Genomic DNA, 27,902 nt, shown 5'->3' with positions numbered 1-27,902 from the left:
TTTTTCAATTTAAAGAAAATCTTTGACTAGTTACATCTTTAATTTAAAAGTTTACCAAAAAATTCAAACTCTGTCTCATAGCAACCACAGCAAGTGAACAGGAAGCAGGTCAGTGTCTTGCTTTAGGGTTCTCTAGCAGAATAAATGGCTGTAGTGCAGTTTGGCCCCTTCTTCTCCTCTTATTCAACATTTACATAAGTAAGTGTTTCCATCCATTTACTGTTCATATCAAATGTTTACATATATTTGTTTTGCATGTGCACTCTCTCCTGCCAAAAAAATAGAGAGACGGGATGATTCACTAAAAACACGAGCAGCTTGTGTTTCATTAATATTTCCAGGAAATGATTCACGTCCCATGAAAATAAATAGGATAAAATCAAGCTGTAAAAGGGAGAATGGCTGGATATATTTTCGCAGATAAAAAGAAAAGGGATCTGAAGTGTCAGCGTTCAGGGTTCTGCTGTGGTTGGGAAGATTAAGTTGGGAGTGTATGTTTGAAAAAAGAAAAACATTACAGAAAAAAATATCTCATTAATCTGCAACACTTGTGTTGAGGCTGACGTGTCTGAGGTGAAGTACGGATAGAGTAAGAGAGCCATGGGTGCATATACAATGTGAATTGGATTAAAGAGGTCGTGAAAGAGTCAAGAAACTGGGAGGGGGGGGGGGGGTATCTTCTCTTTTTGGGGAGGCAGGAAGAATGGGCCAGTGAAATGGAAGAAGAGGAGAAGGTGAAGGTGGTCAGGGGGAAAAGAGTGGAAAGAGGCATGAAGGTAGAAATAGTCTTTTGGGAGATAAGAAAGCACCAGTGAACATCAGCACATGGCTGCATCGCTGGAGACGCACTGCAACTGTTGGGCTGAGTAGAAGTGTAGTGTGCAGCCAAACTAGAGGGGGCATAGAGAACATCTCAGTGTGTGTTGATGCATATGTCTGTGCACATGAAACCAGGGGAAGTGTGGGTACTGAGGTAGGGAAAGGGAGGTGATGAGGATGAATGTGAGTGTGTGCACCCATGACAATGGGCGGTGGTGCAAAGTGAGAATAATAAGGGGGTGTGCTCTTTTCTGCAGACAATAGGGCCAAGGGTGGGTATGGTCCTTGGTGTGGGGGATGTGGGGATAGGGGTGGAGGGGCATTGCCACTCAAGATGCCGAAGAATGGGCTGTGCTTCAGCAGACGTGAGGGTTGTTAGAGGTAAGCTTGCTGTGGGAGAGGACAGCTGCATGTACAGTAAAAAAAGACAAAAACATAAAGAGTGGGTTAATAAAGGGGCAAGGAAAAAGGGTTGGTGAATGATAAGGATGGGGATTGATGAATAGAGGTGGGGGCATATAAGGCAATGAAAGCCGAAAAGGGGGGTGAGGAGGGCTGGGTGCGGAGACAGACGGGGAGGAAGAGTGTGGGGGGAAAAAAGAAGATGAAGAGTGAGTCGCTGCAGTAGAGCTCCTCACCCACAAAGGAACCCCCATGCAGCCTCAGCTACTGAGCCAGAACCACTGCAGCTGCGACTGCTAAAAGAGTGTGTATGAGTGTGTGAGTGTGGGACCTAGTTAATGTGTCTGCTTGTGTGTTTATGTCAACCTGTGGTGGCAACTGTGGCTTTGAAAACCTGACCACATGCAAGACTGAGGTCTGAATCTCTGCAACGTACAGCAGAGTGGCAGTGCAGAAGTGGCAATGCAGAAGTGGGTTAGAGCAGCGGAGAGAGAGAAAGGATGAGAGAGACTTGAGAGGGAAGGGCGTATAGAGACAGACGGGAAAAGAAAGAGGGTGAAAGAGCAAGAGATCGAAAGTGCCAGAGAGAGACAGTGAATAAGAGACTAAAAGATTGAGAAAAACAAAGATTAAACTAAGAGGAGATGAGGTCAAAAGGAGGAGGGAAACTGTGAAATATGGACGTGGTGGAGGGAGGGAGGGAGGGAATGACTGAGGCAAGTCATGATGGAGACAAAGAGCGATAAAGGGTGGGAGGGAGTGCACAGGAGAGAAGGAGTAGAGTTAGGAGATGTAAAGTGAAAGCAATAGATGGAGTAGCTGTGAGAGAGGGAAAGGGATAGGAGAGTTGGATTAATGAAATAAATGCAGAGGAGGGCTCTGGAGAAAAAGAGGAGATAGGAAAAGAAGAGAAGCAGGAGGAGAAAGAGGGTAGAGATAGAAAGAGGCGGCTAAGGGGAGCAGAGGGAAAGGAAGAGATTAATAGTTTTGTAGATCTGCTCCTGTGTTGCTTCCTCAAGAGTAATGCCTTTTTCCTCCAATCCTTTCTTCCATCCTCCTAGATTCCCTTTTAAAAGGACTTTCTGGAATAGACACAGACACAGTCAAACAGATACACACACATATGTGTGTATGACACATATACACAGATGCACGCACAGTGAATAACTGCTGTGATTCATGTAAGCTGTCTTCATTCCGGTGAGCATTTGCCAGCTCACTAATAGGAGAAATTCTTTAATACTGTGCCACTGTGGATTTCAAAGCCACTTACTGTAGTTCGCATGTCTCTGAACACATTCAAAGACCTGGGCCCTCACCATACAGCCATAAATAACCCACAATGCAGAACAGGTTGCTCGGGGTTTTTTGTGAAGTATGTGTGTCTGTGTATGTTCGTGCGTGCAGGTGAGTCTGTTTATTTGCATGCTTGTAAGTGCATGGTCATGCAAGGAAAAGACTAAAAAGTTCCAGCCACAGGAGCTCCTAGAGAGGAACTTTGATCTTGGTGCTTATGATTAATTACCTCGGTGCTCTATCTGTCAGTGGCACTGCGGCTCCCAGGACATTTTGTAGCTCAATACCCACCATGTACAACATCAGCCTGTTCAAAGTTTATAGTAGGGACTATTGTCTGACATCTGCCTCCTTGTTCCTAAAAAATAAAAAAAAGAGTGGGGAGAAAATACAGCAATTTATGACTTCATTACCAAATGTGCAGTGATTAAGCGAGGTTCCTTCTCTAATTTACCCTGGCAAGACTTGACTTTAAGTGCCACCCACTGTGTGCAGACAAAAAGCCTCCATCAAATTATGCTAATGTTGATGTAAAACATTTATGGCTTATACTTCTTAGTTCTGAATATTTTGCATTTCTATTCCTCCGACTCTGGCTTTGGGCGCTAACCTGCAATACCACTGTGTTCCTTCGGCTGAAGTTGAGCACTTTCATCATTAATATTTAGCTCTGGAATGCTAATGATCTCTCTGAATCATATCATCACGCCACAACCTCCAATTAACCTCTCTGGAACGCTATAATGCCCCCGTTCACACACACAAAGACACACACACACACGCGCACGCACCATCTCACTCTGGGACTCCCTGCCTTTCCTTCCCTCACCTCTTTTTCATCTCTAACTCTCTTTGGCACATTTTGCCTCTCAAAGAATGTATGCTGAGACAGTTTTCCCTCTCATGTTTGTGTATATGTGTGAATGCACATCCTGTGGTGTCCAAGCCTGAAAGACAGCTCCTGCCTTTCAGAGTTCGTCTTCACTCAAGAGAGATCCAAGGCCTGTCTTCCATTTGTCCTTGGTACATTTTTAATAAAGCTAATCTGAGATTGGTGGATGAACCTCGTCACCTGCCTGTCATTCTTTCACTTTTCATTCTATCGACATTACACTTCATGTGTGAGAGGCAGAGGGAGCCTTCTCTCGGGAGTGAATGTGGTTTATTATAGATGATTTTTCTTTCCGCCTTTGGTTTGAAATCCACAATACTGTGTCCTCATAAACATGAGTTCAGGCATGTTTTGCCTGCAAAATATCTGCAGGCAAATATCTTTGAAACTCATACATGCTGTATAAGTCCTTCTGTTATGTTAAGAATAGTATGATTTGTCCATAAAAGGCAGGGTATGAACTTGACATTTAATTAGATAGCATTTATTTTTAAGCGAAGCCCTCTTTGATGTTAACATTTTCACATGACGATCTTTTGAAAGCAAATCTGCCTTCACTGAATTTCCACAGAATAAAACTTTGCAGTGACCTTGAGAGTTAAGGCACTGAGGGACTGTTGCTCTTCCAAAAGCTAAGCAGCAGTTGAAGTTTTAGGATAGGTTTAAATCTGTGTTGTTTGGCTTATAAAGTCCTGCGAATTGTGTCCAAACGTTTGATTTACATCACACCAACTTGCTGTCTGGATACCGCCAGTATTAATATAACATGCATTCTTCAAAGGCTAATTTACTTTCTTAAAACCAGTTGAGGCCCAAGCTTCTTTCTGAGGTTCCTGCTTGAAAATGACATGCCCAAAATAAATAGAGTATTTCTCTGCAATTACAAACTCTGTATAAACAATTTTGGTATCAAAACGAAGGCAACACTGAGATTTCATCAGATGTATAAATATTAAATCAGATGTTACTGTGTCAAAGTTACTGAGGCTGGAACATTAACATAAATTTTTTCCACATTTACTTTTGGATTTTATTGCATATAGCATTTAGCACATTTTGGCACCATCTGGCAGTTGAAATTTCTTAGGTGTTGGACAGCAGAAATAATTTAAGTTTATTTAGATGCTTAAAAATGTTTGTTTTTAGAATATTTTTTGAAGAATTGAACACAGACTCAGGTACATTGGGCCTTTTTTTCCTTTGTGCAATCAAGTTCCGGAAATGTCCCTTAACCCTTAAAACTCTGAGTGGCAGTAACTTCGGCTTCTATTGGCTGATTTGCATAATTGAGCCCTCCTTTTTAATCATTCGAGCCAACAGAATCATATTAACATTGCCGTGTTTACGTCAGTTCCACCAATCAGAAGTTGCAAGTCAAAAAAATCCACTTGATGCTAAATTGACGACACTCGCCCTGGTGATTTTTAATGCGAAATGATGTTATTGTTTATCAAAAGTCAAACATATTTTTGGTCTTCTTTTGCGGCTTAGCTGAGATTCTGAGGCTTCTGTGGATATCACACATTGCAAACTTACATAGCCGAGCTTGTTCTACAGCCGATAAAACGGAATCTCCGGGGCGCTGGGGCTTAGGAGGTTTTAAACGAGAAACTGAACAAAACAGTGTGTTTTGGGACAACTAGCATCCTTGTAGTTTTACCGAAAAAAAACAAAACAAAAAAAAACAAGAGCTGGTACATATATGCATTAATTCTTATAAACCTTTGTTTTCAAGGCTGAAAAAAAATAAGCATAGAAATAATGCATCTTATTGGATATTGGTTGTGATTTGGACTCAGAACAAGGAGCGCTTCTGCTTGTTAGACATTGCACAATGTTTTAATGCAACCTTTTCCAAAATATCTTTCATCATGTGTGCTCCCATGCTAACAAAAAAGCCAGTTTAGCACAAAATCCAACATAAAAACACAGCAAATATTCCCTGGTTAATGGTTCTAAATTACTCCTGAAGTTCATCCATCTGTTTTCCTAATGATTTGTCCTCTTCAGGGTTGCTGGAGGACTGAAGCCTATTTAAGCCGACTCTGGGCCAGAAGGAGGATGACACACCCTTTACTTTGCCACTGTATCACAGAGAAACAGACAACCATTCACACTCACATTCACACCTACAGTCAATTTTGAATTACTAATTAATGTAATGTGCGGGTCTTTGGACTGTGTGAGAAACTCAGTGTATCCAGAGAGAACCAGCACAGGCACAGATCGAACACACAAACCCCAAACAGAAAGGCCCCAGTCAGCGGGTGAGATTCGTTATGAGGCCAGAATGCTAACCATTGCAGCTCTAAACCTCCACAAGAAATGCCACAGTGCCATTTATTTCTTTATGTCTTTCATTACAATGTGAACATGTTGGTCTGTGGATATTCATTTAAAGCTAATACTAATATTCGTTACATTTACATTAATAATAGGGATTTTTCTTGTTTTGGGGACATTATTGCCAAATATTGCTAAAGAATCCACTTTAGTTCCTGAGATGCCAGGGGTGCGTGAAGATCTCAGAGTGTATAAAAGACACAAAACACAATGTATTATGAAAAGTTGCATCAAGCAATCAGTTCGCTGACACTGATGTCAATCTCACTAACCATTTACATGACTGATTGTACAATAGAGAAATGTAAATAACAGTTAACAGACAACACAGTTAGTGTGGGTGTCTTTCAGACACACCTGCCAATGTGCTATATGAAGGTTCATAATTTCAGTAGGCCAGTTAGGGCTCATCTCATCTACAGTATAGTTGAATTTGTGTTGTTTTAATGCAGACATTTCTTCTAGTTTATCAAGTTTAGGTTTAGGATGACGAGTTCTAAACTGCAACTGTTAGATGCCAAGTGAAAGCGCAAAAGAGCTCCAATACGAGTAGATTGTTGTTGCAATTAAGAAGCTGTTTTCAGCTGCTCCCTTGCCACAAGGGTTCACCACAGTGGGCAGCTCTGCATGTTTGGTTTTGCAGAGTTTTACATCGGATGCCCTTTCTGACATAACCCAAAGGAATTTCTATTTCCGCTTGGAATTGAATTCAACAGAATATCACTAGAAAGACAACAATCTGTTTATTTACACATTAGAATAATTATTACAATAATAATTACAAAACACCCCAACAAAGTCAAAAAGAGTCTTAAGCTCTTTCCTCTAATTTGGTCTTAACCCCAGCTGTCTGTTAGGTTTGATTTTTTTTTCTAAGAAGAAATACATTAACTATTCGATAAAGACACACAGTTGAAGTGCTTAGAGTCCTGCTGATCAAACTGACAATTTATATCAAACTGCAGTTTTGTTGAGACTCTCTGTTACTTTTGACTCACTGCCTCATTAGTCATCCCAAGTATTCGAACCATCACTAAATTCCGACACATGATTTTAGACAAGTTTATTTTACTCTGTGTCTGTTGTGCAAAAATGCTATTAGCCAAGACAGACGTTCAAACATCAAGTCTAGATGCTTTTCACAGCAACTGGGAAATCAAACCAGAGATCAAAGCTGAACAAGTAAGGCTTACTACGTAGTTGACTTACATTTAACAGATATACAAAAGTGCAGTGAGATGCTTTATCATCATAATACACTGTTATTATAGTTAAAAAAATATTAATATTAGAAAAAGACATTATGCCAAAGCTTATGTACTCTCTCTCAGCACAAAATTAATAGCATTTTCTTACCAAAGCATATGCAAAGACAATCAAAAGAAGCTTAAGATTTTTTTCAAGGTTATTTTTTAACTGAAGTATTTTCTGTATTCCTTCTAAATTAAATCGCTTAGTCTTAATATTCTCTACAAGCAAAGGTGATTTGGGCAGCCTAACCTGGTGTATGTTTAAGCAGTGTAAAAATGTAAAAATTAAGGAATAATAAACATTTAAATGAAGAGTCCTATGAACAGATTTGTTGATTTACATTTTTGGTTTTAACACTGTTTTTGTAGAGACAAGATACAGAAGCATATTCTACCACTTTTTGTCGAGTTTCATGCAAAATCAAATGAAGATCAAAATTTGGGATATTTCTGTTTCCACATTTACTTTAAAACAGTCATTTGGCCTATGCCTTATTGTGTTTCAGTGATGGTATTGCCAAGTACTGCAACGCACAGTGGAGGAAAAATTAAATCGTCAGAATCACTCTAAGTTGCCGTGTGTCCCTAATAAAGTTACTACTTACTTCCTTGAAACAAAATTTAATATTAGAGGAGCCTCACACTGAGTCCCACATCCCCCAGCCCCGTCAATATTTCTAAGGCCTCTTTATACACTTACTCTAGTCTTACTAATGTATTGCAGTACATAGTCTTGCTCTCTTTTGCATCTCTTCCCTTCATTTCTCTCCCTCCCTCTCTCTCTTTTGTAGCAGTGATTGTGATGAATTGAGTCATCTTAAGTGTTTCCTCTCTGTGTGCATCCCAGGAGGATTTCAATCCCCCTCTATTTTCCCTTGTCCCCCTCACCCCACCCCACCACCACCGATTCCCTACACTTTCTGCGCACTCATCTCTCTATCCTTTACCTTAGTGCAGTTGTTCTCTGCTTCTCTTGCTCCTCACTTTATTCATGTCGCCCTCTCACCATCTCTGCCTCCATCCTCCATCCTTTATTCGGAAAGCATTACTCAAATCACAATAATGCTCTCAGACCGCTCCCCCACCCCCACCCTACACTAAATAGATGATTTGCAGAATGGAGAGTGAATGGGTATTAATAGTATCAAGCTATGGATTGCAGTGCATATTAAATGAAATCCATGGCGGTCTCTGAAGATGCTTTTCATGTATGCCGTTTCCAAGGTCATGACCTCCAGTTGTTTTGCATCATAATGACACCACTGGTAACACTGAAGCCATCATCTGGGAGAAAATTACAGCGATGTTTTAATCAACTCTTTGAAATGTTTTGGAAAATTAGTAGTTGCCAAGACATCAGATTTTCATCATATATGAAAAATAAATGTGAATCCGTAGAACATTCAGTTCCACCCACGGTCTCTTCACAGAATTTTTAGTCACACCCTTGCCTTGTGGGTCTTTGCTTAATATAGGAGAGAACTTCAGTGTGAAATGTATCTGCAGTACAACACTTGGCGGTAGATGCCTTTGATTTGCCAATCAAGATGGTGACTTTTGAACGACCGCCACTGTATGGCAGAGACAGCCAGCCAGAGGGCTGTCAGCGTTCAAAGCCAAGGGCCCTCTCAGTTAAACAGTCTCAGTGTGCCACTACTTGAACATTTCAAAAGATGGCACATCAATGAGCCGTTGTTGTTGTATTGCGTACATCTGTGCATGCACAGATTTGATCATACACAAAGAATAATTTGTACCTCAAAAAATATGTGTAGCCACAAATACTGTACATGCATCCATAGACACAAACATGCACGTACTCACAAAACACTACAATGCAGCTTTCTGGGCTGGATGGGTTGGCAGATGACACTGTTTAACGCTGTCTCCTCTGTTCTGTGCTTTGCCAGCACTGCCATGGGATACAGCCAGGTGAAGGAAGTAAAATAGCAAAAGAGACAGTGAACATGATTTGTACTTTCGTGTCGGCACAACACGGCTGTGAAGAAGGGAAGTGGAAAACAACAACGTGTTAGTGTGAACAAGATGTGGTTCCAAAAACAGCAGAATAGAGATGAAAGATTAAAAAAAGGGGCAACAGGGTAGAAAGTAATAAAATAATTAAACATGAAGACGCATTTGGGGTGATATAGAATGCCAAAAGTACAAAAAGAAGTTGTGAATCAGTGCCACTTTAACTGTTCAAAAAAATGGCATCACGGTAACAATTTCAAAGCAAAGAACAGAGAGTAAGCAGTGAAAATACAAAAGAAATGGCTGTAATGGGGGAAAATGAACACCCTGGAAAGGAGATTTATAGGTGGGAAAAGAGTTATAGTGAACATTAAAAAGATGGGACACCTCAATGGAAAAGAAGGCAGAGTAAAAGCAAAAAAATAAAAGGAAGATTAAATCACCATTAGTGTAAACACTGTTAATGCATTAGGTTGGCGTCTCAACACAGTGTTTGTATTCCTTTCATACCTGCTTCCTGTGATTTTGAAACCCCAGTGACACGCCACTTCACTTATATCCATCTCCCAATGAGGTTCCCATTTATGATGTGTTGTAATAACTGGGATGATAGACTGCAATCAATTGCAAGACATTGTAGGTAATGTGGTGCAATACCATTTGTACATGGTATTGCATGCACCTGTACAATATACTCTTAGCGAAGTTTGATAAGAAAGAGTGAACCTGGTGCACACACACACACTGAAGTAATGTTCACAGAACTAATCAGTTTGTCATCTATTTTCAGTAACTATGAACACTATAGTGATATTTTAAATATCATATGATTTGTGGGAAAAAATAATCTAATTTATAGGGTGAGTATTTGAATCCCTGCGAAGTATTCTTCTTAATATCATTTTGTGATTAAATAACATTTTATAATATTTTTTTTATTAAATGTGAAATTTGATCAGTGGTGAAATGACATAAGTATAACAGAGAGTACTATTTTAATCCATCCATATTCCCACATAAAATGGAAGACAACAGATGGAGATTAAAAACTGAAAGTGCTTTATTCTTTACAGTTTTAATGATACAACGTTAGCGTATGTTTAAGATTTTTCAGGATTGTGTCCCAACAAAGTTAGTGCTTAAAAACTAAATATAACAATAACAATGAAGCGGGTTCGGCTGATCTTCAAGGCTTGAGGATTACACAGTGTATAATGGATTCACAGTATAAACTGCCAACAGGGCTGAGAAAACAAACAGCAAGATCTGATGGAGACTGTTGGTGATTTTCTGGAGTTCACGTCTTGAGAATTTCAAAATGTTTTTTTATTAAACATGTTCACATTTGACAGTCACGGAAACAAAATGTTGTTTTACTGCATGTCCTTCAACTATAAATGAGATAAATTAATTCTTAATATCTTGGTTACAAGTTTGAGTGAGCTCTAAGTGTCTATCGATAGTCCTAACTACTTATCCTTTGTTGAATGGTAGACTGGAGCAAACCTTTCAGTAGGGGGTTGCTCATGCATCCTTGCCACAGAATCAATGAGATTCTGTTCTCTCAAAAATATAAATGTATTCAAAACATTTATATTGCAACACATGCACATGCAGCACAGAAATGTTTATATGAATTCATTTTTTTGACTCAGATGCTGACACTACACATAAGTGCCTTTCTGAAATGCATATTTCTAACCCCATATTCCGTACAATGGTTTGCATTAGATTGTGCATGGAAAAAAAATAATAGGAGGCAAGCCTTTTAATGTGTTGGTCATATTAAAACATACATAGAATTTTTGGGGAATATTGGAATATTTATTTATTCATAAATTTGTTGCTAACATCCATGTTGCTGAGTTAATCCAACATCCAAAATTTAGGTACCTCAAAAAATAGAAGAAAAGGCACTGGACTGGGCAAGATCCATACAAAAGAGGAGCGCAGGTAAAGGAAGAAAGTGTGAGACTGAACTAAGTTCAAAAGTATTCATTTTTAGTATGGATGAAACAAGCTGCTTTTATGTGTTTTGTTTTGGTTTGGTGTTCAGTTCTTCATGTGCCAACAGTCTTGGCAGTAGTTAAAGGAGCTGTACTCTGCCTGTCTGGAAAAAAAAAAAAACATTGACACATAGTCCAGTGAGAAAATCTAAATTCATCCGTGATGCCACGTTTAAAGTTTTCTTCATTCATTATCCTTTAAAATGAATTGTTTACTTTAGTGGAACACTTGCAGATGTGTTCATACTAGAAGTATTCAAGGTTGCAAGGACTGTTAGAGTACGCACGATCTGATATCGTCGTGTTGGTGTTGTTCCCAGATCATCATACCAAATGTTGTTCCAGGATCAACATTGCAAGTGACCAATCAGAATGTTGTGACGTCATACTTTTGCAACTTCGGGAAAAACCGCCATAAAACAAAAAACTGTAATTAAGCTGCGAGAAACCGCCTCTGTCCACCGATCAGCGGACCCTGACCCTAATCCTAACCCTAACCCTTTAATAAACGGTAAGCAGAATTGATATTGTCCTTGCAACATCAGAATTTCATAAATGCACGAATGGCTTGGCGCGCAAAAGAATAACGTCACAACAATGTGATTGGTCACTTGCAATGTTGAACCTGGAACAACATTTTCATGATGATGCAATGCATGTATGAGCTAATTTCACATTAAACTGAACAAATCAGCGTGGACTATCAATCGCCTAACACACTATTGGAATTAACAGAGAATCTGCAGTAGGCACTAAACCCTTTAGCCAAAGTTAAACTTCATATATACAGTGGTGTGAAAATGTGTTTCCCCCCTTCCTGATTTCCCAGTGCTTTACATGTTTGTCACACACATTTCAATATCAGACAAAGATAACCAAGATAACCTGAGTAAATACAAAATGCAGTTTTTAAATCATGATTTCATTGATTAAAGAAGACAAGCTATCCAAACCTACCTGTTCACATGTGAAAAAAGTAATCGCCCCACACCCCTCTTGGTCAATCATGAGTTCAGTTTCACTAAACACACTCAGACCTGATTGAACAGGTCTGCTGGCAAACCCGTTGAATCAAGAAATCGCTTACATAGAACCTGTCAGACAAAGTGAAGCAAGCTAAAAGATCTCAAAAAGTAACACAACATGCCACAATCCAGAGAAATTGCTGAGAAACAAAGTGGCAGACTCCACTGAACACCGGTGAGAGTCATTATATGCAAATGGAGAAAACTTGGAACAGTGATGAACCTTCCCAGGAGTGATCGCCCTGCCAAAATTACTCCAAGAACACACTGACAAGTCATCCAGGAGGTCACAAAAGAACCCAGATCAAGATTAAAGAACCACAGGTTTACGTGTCTCAGTTAAGGTCCGAGTTCATGATTAAAAAATAAGAAACAGTCTGGTCAAAAGTGGCATCAATGGGAGAGTTCAAGGACAAAACCGCTGCTGACCAAAAAAAACACAAAGGCTTGTCTCACATTTGCCAGAAAACATCTTGCTGATCCTCAGTACTTGGGAAAACACTCTGTGGACTGACGAGACAAAAGTTGAACTTCTTGGAAGGTGTGTGTCACATTAGATTTGATGTAAAAGTAACAAAGCATTTCAGAAAAGGAACATCATACCAGCAGTAAAATATGGTGGTGGTAGGGTGATGGTGTGGGGCTCCTTTGCTGCCTCAGGGCCTGGAAGACTTGAGGAAGTAAATGGAACCATGAATTCTGCTGTCTACCAAAAAAGGAGAATGTCTGGCCATCTGTTCGTGCCCACTTTTGTTCTGCAGCAGGACAATGGTCTAAAACACATCAGCAAGTCCACCTGTGAATGGCTTAAGAAAAACTAAATGAAGTGCTGTAAATACACATTGCCAGTTATCACAAATGCTTGATTGCAGTTTTTGCTTCTAAGGGTGGCCTGACCAGTTATTAGGTTTAGATAGCAATCACTTTTTCACACAGGGACATGTAGGTTTTGACTTTTTTCCCCCTTAATAAAAAAGACCTTCATTTAGAAACTGCATTTTGTGTTTCTGTGTTTTATCTTTGTCTAATATTTAAATATGTTTGCTGATCTGAAACATTTAAATGTGACAATTACAAAATAGGATATTATGAAGGGGATAAACACTTTTTCACACCACTGTGTGTGAAAAAGTATTCGCCAGCAAGTTCAAGTTCTACATCTCAAAAAATCATATCAAATCTTTGTTCCTTCCATCTGAAATGTTTAAGTAAAGATATTTTTTGGTCAAGCACATAGTTTAATAATGTTAACCATATGTTGCCGAGTTCTCTCAGTTTTTTGTGATGCAGTGTTCCATTTCATAAATTAATTACACATATTAAATGCAACTTTGCACATGGCTGCTAGAGCTTGCTCAGCTGAACACAACTGCAGGTCCATAATAAAAGCTGGCACGGATGAATTATCTGGCAGAGCATATTCTCCCATGTATGTATTTAAATACATATGAAAAGCGTAGCATGAAGAAAACAAAGTGATGTGGGATTTTTTTTCTTCTAGAAAAAATTTCAGGTTGTCTATGCACATATTGTTATCATCATTATGATTTTTAATAGTCATCAGCTGTCCATCCATTTACTGCTGGAGCCTACTCTATAGGCTAAACATGACAATAACTAAATATATATTAATGCACAAAGACAAAAACACTAATGAAATGTCTTGACACTTTTGCTGAAAAATATAAATGATGATTTATCCAAATTAACATGTTAATTTAACAAATTAAATTAAAATGTCTGGTTGATCATCATGACTGGTGACTAGCACCTGACTTGGAATTGTTATCGACAACAGAAATGCAACTACTCAAAAAAGCATCGTACGGCCCATGGCGGGCAACGTGATTTCTGTCAGTGCTCTAAATGTTTAAGTGAACAAATTCAGTGAACAAAGGTCTCTTCCCCTTATTCATCATCATCATCATCATTTATTTATATAGCACTTTAAAAACACACAGACCAAGTGCTGTACAATACTAATATTATTAAACAACAATAATAATAATAAATGGCAACATTAAACTATCATTATTATTATTATTATTATTATTATTATTATTATTGTTGTTGTTGTTGTTGTTGTTGTTGTTGTTGTTGTCATTATTACACTTTAGCAGATTAGGACTACAGAACTAAATTTAAAAGCTGGAAGTATAATGACTTGAATCAGTTAAAGTCAGAAACATTTTGGAGTCATAAAATATGGTTCATAAGTCCCATTGAGCTATTTCATACACTTCAACACTAGCCTCACACTCAAGCTGTAGTATGAGGAAGCTGTAGACACTCTATTTAATACTGTTTTTGTTTGCTGATTGCAGAATTTAATATAATGTTAACGTGTGCACTGAACTGTAATGTGATACACTGAGGTTTTACTCTCAACTGTGCAGTGTCTTGATGACTCCTCTTGTATTTCAGTTGAAGGAGAGGTGTGGTAGAGGGCTTAGTGAGCCCAGCTAAGCAGCAAACAGCACTCTTAGTTGCAGTCTGGTTACTGCAATCTGCTTTTCACAGAAAAGGTGTGTGTCTCATGTGGCCCACTGCTTTCTTTCTATTTGGTGAAAGCAGAACACCATATACCATCCGAGAACACATAATCTCCCTCAACCTGCTGATCACACAGACAAACAACCTGTGTTTAAAGGATGTCAGATCAGACAGAAAAGACCAAAAGTGTTTTTTTCCAATTCTATAACTTCTAAAGGTTGGTGACCTTTCCTTTCCTTTCCTTTCCTTTCCTTTCGTGTTTCTCTTTAAAGTCAGTATAAATAAAATCTGTTTCAATCGCTAAGCTGTAATTTGGCCTCCATGCAGAAGGCTACAGTGGACTACCAAGCATCTTTTAAACAATTTTTTTAAAGAGGTTTTCAACAAAAGTTCCCAGGGTAGGGCAGACATATATTGCATCTAGGGTGGGGCCATATAATATTGTCCAACTATAACGGTATTATTTTTTACATTACGTCAAAATGTCATATTGCAATATTACTGCTATAGCAGCGCCATAGGTTTACACTACTAAGAGCCTTAGTTCTTAGTAAGCAAGCCCAGGCATGTCATGTGTATCACCCTCACTTCAAGGAATTATTTCAGCAATTTCCAACAAACCACAGGACTAGACAAGAAAACTGTTCCCACTAAAGATGTACACAAAAAACTTGTTTCACCACTCAAGGGTATGAAACAGGAGATACTAGCAATAGTTTTTTCCCAAATATAATGTAAATATAAACACACCAAGTGCTGCTAGAACACTAGCTAGATGAACAGGAAGAGCAAATAGTAGATTGTAACTCTTAAGGTAGTCAAATGTCTCATCTCCTTACTGATAACAATGATGATAATAATAATAATGACGCAGGAATTACTGATGTCTTTACGTGATGGAAAAGGAGAGATTTACACAACTAGATTCAAGGTGGAAAATATTTTTCAGTTTAGCAATGTGACAATACTGTGCAGACTCCTGAAGAGTAATAAAGTTACACTCCTTTACTTAATATTAAATTAAAGTGTTATATCTTTAATTTAAATTGACATTAAAGCAGCACTGTCTAGGCTACATTTATGCTTACATTTGATACTGTGTCACTGGATATAATGCAGCTGCTGCTGGAAACTTGTTTCTTTTGATTTTGATTCACACTCAGTGTGTCATCAATGACAGTGACTCATTGGAAACGAAGGATAAAAGAAAATGCTTATATTGCTTATATCATCATTATATATAGATATTTATGTATGTATGTATGTATGTATGTATGTATGTGTGTGTGTGTGTGTGTGTGTGTGTGTGTGTAATTATGTAATTTCTTTCCATCTACTTATTCAACCAGTGGGGTTGAATCCTATCCCTGGAATCATACCAACAGGTATCAAGGAATCAAAGGAATCAAAAACTCAATAATATCATTAAACCTAGTATAATGGTAAAGAAATCAAAGAGGAATCCAAAAAACTCAACTTCAACAAATTTCAAATTCTTAACAGTATAAGAACAAAATCCAAACAGAAACCCAAAATCCAGTATACTAAACCAAATCAAAAACTAAACAATAAAACCTTAGGGCTATAACAGTTGTCTAATGCATGACATTGCTCAACAAACTAACCCAAATCCATCACAAAAAGTAAAATGTTTAGAGTGCATCCTTGGGTGCAGGAGCATGTTCTGCTTTGGTTGTTTGCTTTGGTTTACTCCCTCTATCCAGTGTTTCTCTTAAAATTCTCTCACTTCAAGGCTAACCAAGTGCACAGCACTTAAACGAGGAGGCAGCTGGATACCTCTGAATGCTTTTTTTTCTTCTAGCTGACATCCAGGAAATGGTGGCTCTACAGCCTCACACATCCTCACACTCACACACATTCATCTGTAGACTTGGACAGACACTTGGGGCTGACATTTCAAACTGTCAGGGAGAATGCTGTCAAACTGTGCGTTGTGGTGGGACATGCCTACATGCGGATGTGTTTCTCTGTGTGTAAGGGTGTGTGAGCGTGTGATTGCAGGCATGTGTTTTGCTGGAGTGCTTGCTTTTGATTGTCTGTTGCAAATTTAACAAATTTCAATTTACAGTAATTTATACTAAACCAAATCAAAAACTAAACAATAAAACCTTAGGGCTATAACAGTTGTCTAATGCATGACATTTTCATTTTTGTTGTTGTTATACTGTACATATATATCCGTCACAAACACAGACATGCACTTCCTACAGATTACCAGCTGAACAACACACATATGTGGTCCAGTCCCTTTGAACCCACGCCCCGCCCCTCACTGCACATACGTACACCCTCACCCACTCCCTTAAACACACACACACACACACACACTTATCGAATTAAATAAAGTCAGCATTTTGCAGCCAGTCGGTTGCAGGGAAATAAAACACCATGTCATTTAGTGCTGATGGGATGGAGCCTCTATAAATAGTTATTTCCTGCTTGGCTTTAATTAAGTGGCGCTACTGTCAGCTGTCACAGAACACAATTATCAAGCAGACCCATTTAGCAAACTAACCCCTTCGCTGTGTCTCTGTCGATTTATCCCTCCATCGGTCTGTCACTTTGCTCTGTGTGCTGTCTGCTTTAATGCCCATCTTTCTATCCCCATTATCCCCATTTCACTGCTTTGGTGTGTTTCTGTCTGCTATTGTTGGTCAGTTTATCCAAGAGTGTTTACCTTGCTTTATCTCTCTTTATTTTCTTCTGTCCACCAAGCCTTTTTGCCGTTCTCTGTTCAGTTTTCTCACTGCTCCCCATTTTCCCCTTTCTCTTCTAATCTGCTGCAAGTTTTCTTCTCTGACAGCTTGTTTCATCTTCCTTCCTCTGCACTGGCATCTACCCTGTGCTCTGGCTTTTTAAGTTTTTTTTCTCCTTTCTTCGTCTTCTTTCCCAGATTCACATGTAACTGAGTTTTCCCTCCCCCAGTTGTGTGTAAGCACATTTGACCACGTGTGTGCATGTACGTAAGTGTTTGAACACCGCCGCTATGTTTACTTATAAGGTCTGGTGCAGTTCTGATTGGAGCTACAATTTCTGTCTCCATCTGAAACCTCTGAAGCATGTTATTCCCCTGGCGCATGAAGTTAGAGAGAAAGACGGAGTGAGCAGAAGAAGGAGGGAAAGAGCAAAAAGCAAAGAGGAAAAGAGAGATGAGGGGATGTGTGTGAAGGGGGGGAAGGGGGAGGGGGTACCGAAGACATGGAGAGATAGAAAGAGCAAGAGCAAGGGCAGGAGATGGAGATGCCGAGAGAGCAGGATAGAGAGGCAGAGAGAAGGACACTGCAAGGACAGTGCAGAGGAAAGAGAGGGGAGTAGGAGGAGGGAAATGCACTCAGGGACACACAAGAGGGAGAAACACACAAACATTCACGCACATGCACACGCACACGCACACACACCACACACACACACACGCACGCAAGCTTTGGTATACATATCTCCGGCCACTGAACCACCCACATGGCTGAATTTATGTTGTGTTTCACATATATTGATAGACGATCAGTCTTTATCACAAACATTCCCGGGATACACAAGCCCTCATTTCCGCTGACATACTAACACCAATACACAATTAATCTTTCACCCATACACACACTTACAGAAAAATGACAGAAAGGAATATAAAAAAAGACTCTGGTTAAGGCTGCAACACAGGTGGATAAATAGCATGTTTTCATATTTTTACTCTTCGTGTTACACATACTGATAGAAATACATGCACACTTAGGGGTGGTAAAGCCTAGAGTAAACTATGGGTTGTCACAACTGGAGTTTTGATGGATTTAACACTCTGGAATTGTGCAAGAGGCAACAACAGCTTCACCCAGAGAGAAAGGACATCAGATACACACATACTTGCACCGTAAAATATTATCAGTACTCACACATGCTCAAATACAAATATAAAATCCTACAACACCTTGTAACTTAAGACGGTTTCATTTTTGTGCCCACGTGTATGCAGACATGGATGCCCGCACACATACTCTACCACTCACTCACCGACTCTCGTTCACTCTCTCTCACACGTGCACACACACGCACACACACATACACGCACACACACACACACAGAGATGAGAAAGTCCAATTATCAGCTGGCATTCCTCTCTCAGGGTAATTTAATGCATTGGGTGAGAGCTTCTCATTTATGTTTGGTAATTACACTCTCTCTGCTTTACACTCGCTTTAATAAGCTCTAACTTCACTGCATAAACCATTAGATTACATTCACACACACATACACACACACAGAGTCACACATACAGACGCGTACACCCACCTACGCATGCAGATGAACATTTAAAGGCACACTGACTAGAAATGATGCTTGTATTTTTGTGACCCAAAACATATCAATCCCAGGTGAATGTATACATTCACACGTGTGCAGATCCATGTAGAATCTCTCCCCACCCTTGAGCATTCCTACATCCCACTAACTACCGACCTCCTATCATTTCCCTCACATTATCATTCATTACATTATTGCACTTGTTTTGATGCTTGGCAGTTTTCCCCCTCTATAATTCATTTCTTCGTTTGAATTTTCATCAGGGATTATGTTTTGCGTTATGGAAATGCCTATGATTACTATTCATTATGTGGTTTCATGACTCGGAGTCTTTTAAATTTATGTGTATGTTTGTGTTTGTGTGTGTGTGTGTGTGTGTGTGTGTGTGTGTGTGTGTGATGTCTGGATGTGGATGTGGAAGCTCTTTAATTCAGAAGGCTTAAAGAGACGCAAAAGTTATGTGTGAGTGTTTCTGCATGTGTGTGTGTGTGTGCTGGTGTGTGCTTGCATATTTCTTAAACTTGAGAAGTCGTGACTCTCCATCAGTGACAGAGCGGCGGAGTGTGTGCTGAGACTGTCGATGGAGCATCTGAGAGACCAAATTATAGCTGTGTCATCTGCTTCACTTCCCGTTTGAGAAACCCACTGCATAATCACCCACCTCTTTCCAGTTTCTGATGCAAATATACATAAAATTGGTCTCTAGTGACTTGGTTTCTAAACAATAACTCATAAAAACAGATGGGATTCATATCAGAATCAAATCGGATTACATAAAACAAGAGTTCCCACAAAAGTCATCCTATTTATTAGCAAAGAAACATTATAAATTCTTCTATTTCTCAGCTGCACAAATTCTACGTTTTTTTATCCCATTGGAAGATGTCATTCAAGTATAAGCCTGGAATCTAATGTAATGAAAAACTGCACACATATTCTTATTTGAAACCATACTTGTAACACAAAAATATGGTCAATGAGCCCAATGAAACAATATTAAGACATTCATACTCGTTTATCTAAGCAGTGTCTAATTTTTGCAGCAATGGAGTCATCGACACAGAAGGCACATGTGATACTCTCTATCGTGTGTTTTGAGTAGAAAAACAATGACAATGAAGCAAAAATGGCAGAAATGCAAATATGTACTTTTCCAAGTATGTATAATTTTGTTGACAACACTTAGTGGATATAAATTGAATGGTTTACTCAAACTCTGAATATTCCCAATCATGAGCTCTGTTTTCTCACATAGTATAGGTAATCCATGTATAGACCAGCTGTAGACATTTCAAAAATCCATGCTATATTTAAATAGTGAACAAAACTGAACCAGTTGCAGTTGTGATATTGACCCATAGCAGAGCGGGCAAAGTGTGTGGCTGGATGCGTGGAAAGCTGGGCAGGTTGCTGACTGTGCAGAGGAGCAGGGTAACTGTAGCTATACTGAGCAGAGAGTCCAGAGAGAGCTAATTCAAGGAAAAAGAGAGTGAAATCTGGAGCAGAGCAGTTGCATTGGATGATTTTCAGGCCTTAACAGCACAGATGAGGAGGGCTACAGACTGGTGGCCCCATTATAGTTGCCGCATTGGTTTGTGTTGTGCATAAACAGTGATGGTCTTACTATTTACACCAACCCTGAGGGCATCAATGCTCGCTGAACGATAGGTGTCGCCACTCAAATTCAAAACCTCTGGATCAGCGCTGGTATTGGAGGAGAAAGAGTCAAAACCGGAAGCAAATCACAGTTTTTCCAAACTATTGCAATATCTTCTTCTGTATAATCTGTGAATCTCTGAGGACCTCTATCCTAATATATCATCAAATTGTCAATAAAAACTCATGTTCATGTAGCCAACTGTGAGGTCAGTCTTCTTGGCCATCACTGGTAGTGTTCCAGGACAAGGCCAAAATGACTCCCTCTGGCAGTTCTAGTGTTAAAGCTTTAATACAGCTCGAACATTTAACACTTCCTCAATTTGAGAGAAAAGTTTACTTTTGATCACTGCCTAGCTTTACTTTTGTTAAAAGTAAAGCTAGGCAGTGTATTGAAATGTAACTTCAAGTTAACAGTTCTCCAGTATCACTCTAGCTTAAATGTTAGATGCATGTCATACTCCACTGACAATGCATGTAAGTACGATTGTTTCTGACACTGATTGATGCAGAAAAAAAATAATAATTTTCTAAAAAAATTTAGACAATAATTCTGATGGCAAAAGAACCAAAAGGGACAGGCAAAAAAAAAAAAAAAAGAAAGAAAATATGTGATGGATTAATAGGTCGAGCAAAATGCTGGTAATATGAAACTGGAAGGAGAGATGAACAAGTTAAAGGCAGGAAGGAAAAAGGAGTTAAGGCTAAATATGATTGGACAAAATGTATGGAACCACAAGTTAGGAAGTTCTTGAGATAAATTTTTGCTAATTACTAAGATGACAGAAAGAATTTTCAATCTTGAAATTGCCCATGTCTTGAAGCTCCAGACAAAGGCTAAACCATTAATTAGTTTCAGTTAGTGTACAACATAAATATTATAATCTTTTTATCTGTTTATTTCTTGATGTGGTGCCAACAAAATGTCAAAACTGCATGTGAATTGCATCACTGAACCTGTGCACAATAGCTGTGTTAAATACTTAAATCAATACAAGCTCAGCATTGGGCAAATATTGTTTTTGTGAGGGCAAGCAAAGATCAGTTAGACTAGAGCAGAGTCTCAATTACTAATCATTTTCTACATACAAGCCCTCTACATTCATTATTCAAATAATGATTGCTCTAGATTGCCCATTAACACAATACATCATTGAAATACTCTATTCAAGTATGCTTTCTATCCAAATACTCTTCCAGTCTTTTATCTATTCCTCCATGGCCATAACAGCCTGTTATGGCCTTCTGTTAGAGCTAGTTATAGACTTTAAATACTGGAATGCAAAGACAATCTATTTTTTGCTTCTTTAGAGTGTGCCATGATAGACATAGCCCATAAAAACACACACACACACACACACAGCTCCATTAGTTCTTGGCACTTGGTGACGCAGTTGCAAAGGGAATCACCTGACTGGATTTGAATAATGCAAAAATTTACATCTTGCCAAACTAGCCTTGGCTTTATGCCTTGTGCTATGTTTTCCCCCTCTATTGCTCCTTCCTATTATCTGAAATCTCTATATTAATGTTTGACGTTTAACATCATATTTTTAATAGTATTTTATGTCTGCTCTCTAACTCACCAGCCTCCATTCCTTCCTGCATTTGCATGCACACAACCTACTTTGGATCCAGCCATAGCCCTATTTCTTTTTATAAGAGAAACCCAATCTTTTAATTTATGAATTTTTATTAATCACTAATAGCTTATTCTTGAATACCAATGTCAAATTAAAGTTCAAGGTCTGTCTTGACGAGATAGGTTTTAGCCTGCCAAAAGTCTGTATTAAGTGAAAATTGACTCACACACACATATCTAAAAATGCATGTCCTACAAATTGCACAAACACACACACACACACACACACACACACGCACATACACACACACAAAAGCACTTGAGTGCTCAGTGTCTAAACGTGTGCTCCTGTGGGAGAAGGTGGCTAATTCAGTCTAATAGCGTGGACACCCTTCATCTTCCCACTGGGATCCTGGTATTCAATTACCACCAGTTTATACCTCTCGCTCCTCTGCTACATTTTGCCACTAGCATGACACAAACTAATGGAGCATCTTATTACAGTACTACTAACTGCAGTGTGTGCAGAATTTTCATAACTAAGTATGAGAGTGTGCTCCATTCCTATAACTGTATATACATATTTTCCAGTATGTTTATTGCTCTAAAAAAATTGAGATTAATTTGTAATTTGTAGCAGAATGAGAGGCTGGGGATTTTTGACTGAAATCAAATTTTAACCCAAAACCTGCCAGGCTGACATGGTTAAGTAGAGTGTTGTTCAGCTGTAAAATATCTCTAAAAAATGTAGTGTATAGAAGAGGTGACTGTGGGTTAGAAAGTAGACATCTACCAATCTGAAGGTCAATGGTTTATTCCCCAACTGCTCTAGTCTCCATGCTCAAGCATCTTTGGGCGAGATACTCAACTCCAACTTGATCCCTAGAGCATTTGTTGGAGTGTGAGTGTGTCTGAATGTTAGGCAAGGTGCTTATAGAAATAAAGCAATTATATAAGTGTGTGCATGTGTGTGTGTGTGTGTGTGTGTGTGTGTGTGTGTGTGTGTGTGTGTGTGTGTGTGTGTGTGTGTGTGTGCGCGTGCGATTGGATGAATGAGGTTTGTAGTAAAAAAGCTCACTTAGACTAAAAAAGAGTTATATAAGTACCAGTCCATTTACCATTGCCAAATGTGGGCTGTGCTGTTTCACTTCTCCAGGCTTTCTGGTTTCTGGTTCTCCCTATCTTCCCCTCCTACCTCCATCTCTTGGGAATTGTATCTTGATAAAAATCAAAAACTCACTTACAAACACACACCTGTTGTGCCAGACTCCAATCCACAAACAAGTGAGCTAGGTTTCTGTTTTCAGTTTAGCAAGAGTCCAAGTAGTCTTTCAAGTGGTGAGGCTTCACCTGAGGACTTTCAAAGGTCTGTGAGGGTGATGAACAAGTGTGAGTGTGAGATAAATTCCATATCTATCCTGTTATTACAGTGAAATAATAGCCACCATGGTTCTTTGCTAAACAAACATACATAACTAAACCCTGTAATTATTCACTAGATTAGAAAAACATAATTATGGCTTTAATAACAGCATTGGATTATACAAACTGTTAGAAAAAGTGGCACTCACTGTTTCTGATTTATTACAAAATGTAAGCATTGCTACCAGTACATTACAAGTGGACCATTAAAAAGAAAAAAATCAAACATGAATAGAACTGATATAACTCACATAACTTCACATTATATGAGTTGTGTGATGTTTCTTAAATTGAATGTATAATGAAAAATTTGCCAACTCCAAAGACTACATGTCTACACGTACAGTCATTTAAAAAAGAAAAAAAATAACAGAATCTTTGCCTTAAAAACTAAGTAAACCCCATAATGAAGTCGCCTGCAGGACCCTTTTAGCAGCTGAAGCCTGAAGTCGTTGTTTTCTGTAGGACTTTATCAGTCTCCCACTCTTCTTCACAACATTGCTTCAGTTGAGGTTTAGTGACATTCATTTATGCACAGCTCTCTGCCAATTCTCAGGCACAGGTCCTGCCTCAACATTTCAGTCAAGCTGAGCTTTGGAGTCTCTATAATAGGTGCTGTGCTTGGGCTCATTGTCATGTTGCATTGCCCAGTTCTGGCCAAGCTTTAGCTTTTGGATGGATGGCTACACAGGAAGAGGAAGAGAACTCACAAGAGTTTGTAGTTTGTAGTCTCAGTGACTATAAGTTCCCTAGGTCCTGTGGCTAAAAACAAGCCCTAATCATAGTCCTTCAGCACTCTGCTTGATACCTGGTATGAGATGTTTGTGCTGTGTTTGTGTTTAATTGTCACCAGAGGTTTGCACTTTGGTTTTGTTTGTCCACAGGGCATTGTTCTAGAAGTCTTTTTGCTAAACCATGTTACAATTTTCTTTTTAGTGAGAAGAGGCTTTCTCCTGGAAAACCATGCTTGTTTAGCCTGTTTTCACTGTCATGAACTTTAACCGTTGAATTGATGTCCTTGTCGGAGCATTGTTCAATCTGACCATGGGGTAAATTTGCTGGAAATGGTCACATTTGAAGATCAAGTTAATCAAGTACATCTGATTAACAGCACCTGGCTACTACTTAACTTCTTAACTGCTATAGAAACAGTAAGCTTGTTTTTGACTGCACAGAGCCCTGTTTTCACCTGGTTGTAGATGCATAACAATAAACCAATAGCACATTTTGTCTTAAACATTATGTAGGTATAAACTAATATAATCATTGTCTTTCATTTGCTCTCACTCAGTAAGTCTTTTTTGTTACATCTTACTTTATCTAAAATAGATATTTCTTTACTTTGAGCTTATTAGAAGCATAGAAATCAACTCATCTGTTTTGGGCTTTCCTACACAGGCATACCAGATGAGTAAAAGTAGGACACAAAAGAAATACCTGTTTTTCTTCTTGAAACACACCGCCAGAGAAAATCCAACTGCTCTTGAATAAATCTGCTTGAAAAAGCAAATATGCATACAAAATTATCACGCATACAGTACTACCCAAAAGCAATAATAAGTAATGGTTAGTGTGTTATGTGAAAATAGGCCACTCTGGAAAGCATAAATATCTGAAATGCAATCAGCTTGTATTTGAATTAGATTTAAACTGTCCAGGCGCAAGAGTAGTTCAACCTTTATTTCCAAGATTAGAAAGGTTTTAACACAGAGAGTTCATTCAGAGTGTATTCCACTGCAGGGCACCCAGGTGCTCTGTTCTACTTCCTGCAGAGCCGTAATTACAAACACTGAAGCAATTAAATCCATGCAGGGTTATGTGTGTCTGTGTATGAGTGTGTGTGGGCATGCATGCGCATGTGCATGTGTTCAAACCTTTTTGTTTCATTTTATCATTTCCTTTTCATTGAGTCTTTGCTGAGTGTTTATGCAGATAGGTGCTATAGGAGTGTGTGAGTATTGACTGAGTATGCATGTATGAGTGAGTGCCAGAGACTGAGTGAGGAGCAGGCAACCAGAAAAGTATCCGATGACTGATGGCAATACTTCAAAGGCAGAAATATGGAAGAAGGAAATTTGATTCACATAAAATTTGAAAGTCTTATCCTTATAGATCTGCAGTCAATAAGCAAATTTCACAAAATTGAAAGTCATGTCACAGAGGAGGACAAATCAATTCAATCGACCTGATATATGAAGGCAGGCTTTGAACCCAATTTTGGTTTTAATCTCCTTGAGATTATGTAGCTTGACACAACACGTAAATAATTTAAAATTCTGTTTCTTTTTGTCTTGGGTTGTGGCTACTATGAGTTTTGCGTTCATTAAAACAGGCACTATGTCTATGTTTTTATCTGCTGTAATATAAATCTATAACCGGTAGTTAACCCTTTAAAGCCGGTCGGAGCAGGCACACTCCGTTTTGCGTAACTATTTTTAAATCCCCGTAGAACCGGAACCGCGTAAGCTAGCGCAATAATTTTTTGTGCATATGAAACCGGAGGAGTAGTACTTACATCTTATGCCATCAGCTTGTCCTAGGTCACGGTTTCCTTCCACATATAGCTTTGCAAAAATTGCATAAAAAGCGCTTGCAGGAACAAAAACATAATATTCCAGAAACACGCCTTGCCGATCTGATCAGCTGTTCGTAACACTTCCCACATTGAAACAGACGTCAGCGCAAACGATCGCATGTCCGCCATTTCCTGCCCTAAACCGGAAGTGACATAATTTTCGCGGAAAATGTAGTTTTTTACTTGTAGGCTTCAAAAGCCTATACTGGTGTTTTTATAAGTAAAGTTTCACTTTATGCTTCTCTGAATAGTTTCTGGGATGCTTAGAACTCAAATTGCACTGCTGGAAATAGTTTATTTTGATGCACATGCTGTGTTCTTTGCAAATTTGCATCATAGGATTGTTTTTTGTTTTTCCTGCAGTATATAAAAATTGGTGTATCTCAAAATAAAACTATGAAGACACTCAAAATAAATTTCCTGTTGTTGTAAACTATTTTTTGCAACTTTTTTATATTTAAAGTTTTGAGGGATAAGCCTCTTAAATTTCTCCAAGTAGAAATATATGTAAAAAAAACTAAAAACGATTTTCAATTTTTTTTGTAGTTTATTGCACTTTTTTGCAATGAAGGTAGTTACTATGGACTTAATGCATACATATTATTAAAATATGGGCTATATCAGTTGTATTGATGTATAGCAACTTGAAATGCTCCCAAAAATGGCACTACAGCATGTAAAAATATAATATAAGCTCTGGCGGACTTGGTTCTATGGTAGGTCTTAAAGGGTTAATGAAACAACACTTTTAAAGTTAAAGTACTGGATGTCATCAAAAACAAGCTGTATACTCAGAAGTGAGATATTACCACTGAATTTGATGTGGGGTGCTATTTATGTATTTGTTAACATAAGGCTTTTTAAAAAACTTTCTTTTAACTTAATCAATAAAATTAGCTTCCAGTAAAGAATGCTTGCATGTGTAATTAAAGTCATTTTGATGTCTACATTCCCTGCAGGAAACAATTATAACACACATATTAGAAACATGTCACTTTCGAGCCATCTGTGAACTCGGACAGTGAGTGAAGGTGTTCTCACAGGAGAATTCTCTGTAACTTCAAATGGATGATCCCTCTTTGTCTCTGCTATTGAGAAAGCTCTGCATGCTCTAACAGTTTAGCGGCCTGTGCAAAATACCTTGGAGAGAAAGATGACAATGAAGGCAGCGGGAGAGAGAGATAGGAGCAGGCTGCATGAGAGGAAAAGAGAAGGGTCAATCCCTTCCATAAAAACCAGACCTTTGGTGTTGTGCCAAGATAGTCAAGTGGTTAAATCCTCAGCCTCTCAATCCACATATGGGCTGCTACTGGCCCATCACTGAGTGTCCTGTCTTCTCACTTGTATACCCCCATGCTGTTTCCAGTCATAATAATAAGTAACGTATGCTGTATTGCAGGTATGGCCACTGCTAACTGAAAGAAAACCAGGTCATTAAAATGTGTCCCCTTGGAGAAAACTCAGTGTGGGTGCATTATATTAACACTGAGTTCCTTGTTAGGAGTATGATGCTGATGCTGAACCAGTGTTGCACAAGCTGGGCTACTGCATGGAATTTAAAGTTAAGTCTTAAGCCGCTGCATGACACAACAAATGTGTGTCGTTACCGCAGCTGCTCGTTGCTTTGAACCTTATCTAAACCCTTCTGTGTATCCAAGTGCATTCAAAATGACCAAAAAAGAGCATAAACTAAACAGTTCAGTGTGCAATTGCCAGAAAGTTCTAGAACAGACTCATTTTAGGAGGAGAGTTACAATCTTTCTCTCCCTTTCTCACTGTTTTTAGAGTCCTTGAGATGCTCCAAAGGAGAGTGTGTTATCTCCTGCAGAGTGAGAGAGGAAGATGCTCC

General features: G+C 38.8%; 1 long non-coding RNA gene across 1 annotated transcript; it reads right to left on the bottom strand.

The window, feature by feature from the left end:
• Positions 1-1,986: 1,986 nt before the first annotated feature.
• Positions 1,987-24,974, bottom strand: LOC120440512. Its single transcript, XR_005613301.1, has 3 exons — positions 24,916-24,974; positions 2,747-2,875; positions 1,987-2,303 (listed from the first exon to the last, which is right to left on the bottom strand). It is a non-coding gene; the product is annotated as an uncharacterized LOC120440512 (long non-coding RNA).
• Positions 24,975-27,902: the final 2,928 nt, after the last annotated feature.

The sequence above is a fragment of the Oreochromis aureus genome, linkage group 6 (genome assembly GCF_013358895.1).
Source record: "Oreochromis aureus strain Israel breed Guangdong linkage group 6, ZZ_aureus, whole genome shotgun sequence".
NCBI classification, from domain to species: Eukaryota; Metazoa; Chordata; class Actinopteri; order Cichliformes; family Cichlidae; genus Oreochromis; species Oreochromis aureus.
Note: the sequence above shows the minus strand (reverse complement) of the source record. Positions and strands in the feature narration are given on the sequence as shown.